The sequence below is a fragment of the Bidens hawaiensis genome, unplaced genomic scaffold, assembly GCF_021521415.1.
Source record: "Bidens hawaiensis isolate Kalapana, Puna unplaced genomic scaffold, B.hawaiensis_p1.1 tig00069973_1, whole genome shotgun sequence".
In the NCBI taxonomy this organism is placed as follows: Eukaryota; Viridiplantae; Streptophyta; class Magnoliopsida; order Asterales; family Asteraceae; genus Bidens; species Bidens hawaiensis.
The window spans coordinates 35,656-40,200 of NW_027502304.1; the positions used below are offsets into that span (position 1 = coordinate 35,656).

General features: G+C 37.3%; 1 pseudogene; it reads left to right on the forward strand.

Annotated features, from left to right (window-relative positions):
- Window positions 1–2,016: 2,016 nt before the first annotated feature.
- LOC143605510 (3-ketoacyl-CoA synthase 4-like) lies at window positions 2,017–4,258 on the forward strand (annotated as a pseudogene).
- The last annotated feature ends 287 nt before the right edge of the window (window positions 4,259–4,545 follow it).

A 4,545-nucleotide genomic window follows, 5' to 3' on the forward strand; every position in this document is an offset into this window, starting at 1 on the left:
CTAGAGAGTCTTTACAAACCATGTCACAAGACTGATAAATTCTACCCTAAAACCAATTTTGTATTTCATCATTCTCTTGTGAGTCTTAACCAACTCAAGAAATAGTCTGTACAACTTTTCTAAGGTTATTTCTTGATAAAAGGATTCGATTGAATATGAGAGATCAGACTCAACATAGGACCAAACGCAATTCGACATTTATCATAAGTTGATCCGAGTGTGCCTCCTAAACTTCTAAATAACAAATTAAAGTAGACTTCTCTTCACTCCTTCATTTTCAACTTTAGCCTCACCTTGATATACTGCCGGATTCTTTCCTTTCATAGCCTGCTGAAGCTCTTCCTCATAAAGACTATCATTTTGTATGAGAGAAATTTCAAGATGGTTTAATACTATTGTCTCACACTTGTACTTCAAATCAACTAGTGAATCTGTATACTTAAAACCTTGTAGATTACACATACAAGTCCGGGGGTGGGAGTACGTTGTACATATCAAGTTCCCGGGATGCTCATTCTTATGAAGTTCCTCCCGATCAAGTTCTTACAATGATGTTCAATTTGTTTTGTCGTATATAACTACAACACTTGTAAACTTATTTGACTTAACGTGAAATTATGACATATCTAGATAACGCGTTGTCTAAAATTAAAAATAAACGAAATGATAAATGTATTTAATTAGACAAAGGCAACCTTATACAGTCATTCACTCATTTGTTGCTTGATCTTCTGTAGTCATCCTCCAAACAATCATTTTGTTTGTTTCACACAGATCATCACAAGTTAGGTTAGTTATTTATAACCCCTATTTAACCCATATGTAATTCCACTTAAATTAGCTTTACATAATACATATTTTAAAGTTATGGTTTATGTTCATAATAGTTTGAGCTAATGTATAAATAAGGAACTTGTAATTATTATTGTCTCAATACGGCAGAAGTAGTTTTGTTGGACATTAAAGTTCAACCAACACGTTTTAATTAACACTGGGCAATCATGAGATGCTGTTTAAAGTGGGGATGTGCATGTTAAATGTAGAAGCATGGCTGACAATTTAGACACGATATATGACACGAACCTACACGACTGTAACATGTATAGCTTTAACAAGTTTCGTGTACTAAACAAGTAAACATGAATCGACCTGTTAATTTCTATGTCTAAACAGGTCAAATACCTGTTTACCTGTTAAGTATCCGTTAGTACCTGATTAGATTTTTTATAAATAAAAATATATAATGATATAATATGTATATATACCCTAAATAGTTAACCCTAAATTTTTATACAAAACAATTGAACACGATGCATATCATTCCAATCTAACATCAAGCAGACGACGCACAAACCCTTTTCTGATTCTCCCTCTTTGGGTCTCGAGTAGACCGGTATGGTATTTCTCCTCCACATCTCCAGTAGTCGCGCAGCCCTTCGATTCTCCGGTCTACCTCTCCACATCTCTGATTCTCCAGCAGTTTAGTCTCCTCGCAGTTGCAGTGGCGCCTCTGATATTCACAAGTTCGTGTCTTATCGTGTATTTCACCTGTTAATTCCATGTCTAAACAGGTGAAATACCCGTTAGTACCTGATTTGATTTTTATAAATAAAAACGTTTTTTTTTCTCCTCCAAAATAATAAAGTATACAAAATAATTTCTAAAGATTAAAATAATGTACACCAATTATTAAAGAAACAATTTATCTACTCCCATGTCCTTCCTACTCTATATATACCCTTTCACCTCTTCACAATTCACTCATCCTCCATTCCTATTCTTCTTCTTTTTCTTATACTCAAAACCACTTCACTCAACCACCAATGACCACCACTCCCCACACCACTCATCCGATCACGGCGACACCGCCACCGTCAAATCACAACCCTCAACGCTACCACGCCCACTTCCTAATTTCCTTGCTAGTGTCAAACTCAAACATGTTAAACTAGGATACCATTACCTCATCACCCATTTCCTCATCCTCACACTCCTCCCCCTAATTGCTGTCACCGCGGTCCACCTGTCCCAAATAAACCTCAACGGCATCGAAAAACTATACATCCATCTCCAATACAACCTCATCACCATCATAACCTTAACATGTGCCATCATAGTCGGATCCACCACATATCTCATGACCCGACCTAGAACTATTTACCTAGTTGACTACTCTTGCTACCGTCCACCAGACCGCCTTTCGGTCAAGTTCCACCAATTCATGGAACGTTCTGAAACACACGGTGGGGTTCGACGAATCAGCACTCGAGTTCCAACGTAAGATTTTAGAAAGATCTGGTCTTGGGGAACAGACTTATCTCCCGGCAGCATTGCATGAAATACCGCCAGCACCGTCTATGGCGGCTGCTAGACAAGAGGCTGAGGATGTTATGTTTGGGGCTTTGGATAATTTGTTTAAGTCTACTAATGTTAATCTCAAGGATGTTGGGATATTGGTGGTGAATTGTAGTCTTTTTAATCCGACTCCATCCTTAAGTTCGAATGATTGTTAATAAGTATAAACTGCGGGGGAATATTAGAACGTTTAACCTCGGCGGTATGGGTTGCAGCGCCGGAGTTATTGCGGTTGATTTGGCTAAAGACATGTTGCAAGTACATCGGAATACATATGCTGTGGTCGTCAGCATGGAGAACATAACTCAAAACTGGTACTTGCATGTTACAACTAAGAAAGTAAATGTCATAACAAAACTAATAAATAGGAGTTTAATTGTGTCCGGTTAAAGGGTTAATATTTTTGTTCACTAAAAAAAAAAGAAAAAACATTGACACTAACCGCATATACTTAAAATTGTGTAATACGAACACGACTTGTTAACTATGCATTCTTCTAAACGTGTCATACAAACAAGTTGATTGGTGATAATCAAATTGTAAACGTATTAATCGAGAGTTGATGGGATGTTAAAAACTAGTTTATACATGTGACAAACGGGTTAGTGGGTCAACCTGTTTAACTAAAAAGGTTGACGGGTGGATATGTTTGACTAAACAGGTTTAAACAACTCATTCAAGCATAGACCCATATATTTCTCTATGCCAAATATATTAAGCCTAACCCACACACACTTATAATCATATACTTGAACACGCCATTTTTAACCCATGTATCTAAACGCGTCAATTTAGTTGACGGTTAATTAAGTTGTAAACATATAAATTAAGTTAACTAATGTGTTGTATAAAAGCCAGTTAAATATGTAAATTAAGGTAAAATCTAAGTCAAACTTTTTTAAGTAATTCACAAGTTGACAGGTTGACCTACTTAATTAAAGTATTAAACAATTGAACAAGTCAACACAAATATGACCAGTTAGTTTAAGATGATGGACCGAAGCATGATTACTTTTCTAAACATGTTACGTTCAATGAAACAAAACCTGGTTCAAAAATCTCTTTTGATTCAATATTAATTACATTTGTTTTCAATCTCCATCGCAGTCCCACCACTCCACTCTATATGATTTCACTAATTGTGTTATTTTTCCATTCCATCATAAGGTACTTCGGAAACAAGAAATCAATGCTGATCCCGAACTGCCTCTTCCGCATCGGCGGCGCAGCGATACTACTATCCAACAAACCCACAGACAACCGCCGCGCAAAATACAAACTCCTCCACATAGTCCGCACCCACTGTGGCACCGACGACACCGCCTTCAACTGCGTCTACCAACAACAAGACGCCACTGGCAAAGTCGGCGTCTCGCTTTCCAAAGATTTAATGGCGATCGCGGGTGGCGCATTAAAAGCCAACATAACAACCCTGGGCCCACTTGTCCTCCCAATCAGCGAACAGTTATTATTCTTCGCCACATTAATTACCCGAAAAAATAACTGAAAGTAAAACCAGACCGTACATTCCAGATTTCAAACTGGCGTTTGATCACTTTTGTATTCACGCCGGCGGGCGAGCCGTGATTGATGAGCTGGAGAAGAATTTGCAATTGTCGGAACAACATGTCGAGCCGTCGAGGATGACGTTGTATAGGTTTGGGAACACGTCATCGAGCTCGATTTGGTATGAGTTGGCCTACACGGAGGCTAAAGGGCGTATGAAGAAAGGAAACCGCGTCTGGCAGATAGCTTTTGGAAGCGGGTTTAAGTGTAATAGTGCGGTTTGGGAAGCCGTTCGAGCCGTGAAGCCTGCGGAAAGTAGTAACCCTTGGGCAGATTGCATACATAAATACCCGGTGGAAATTAAATAAGTGTGGACTGTTTTAAGAATTAAAAATAACTCATATATACATTTATATATTATACAATATGATATATGTGTATATTGGACGAAAGAAAAAGTGTTGTAATAACTTTTTTTTGTTGAAGTTTATAAATGTTGTGTTGATAAATAATTGTTTGTGTTAAGTAATTTAATTTGTCTCATATAAAGGTGGTGTTTTGACATTCATATCGATAGTTACTATGCTCAGCTGGATGTTAGTAAATTTTATATTTTATTATATAACTTTTTTCTTACTTTCAGTTCAAAATTAACAGCTAAACAAGTTGCCGTATCGACAGTGT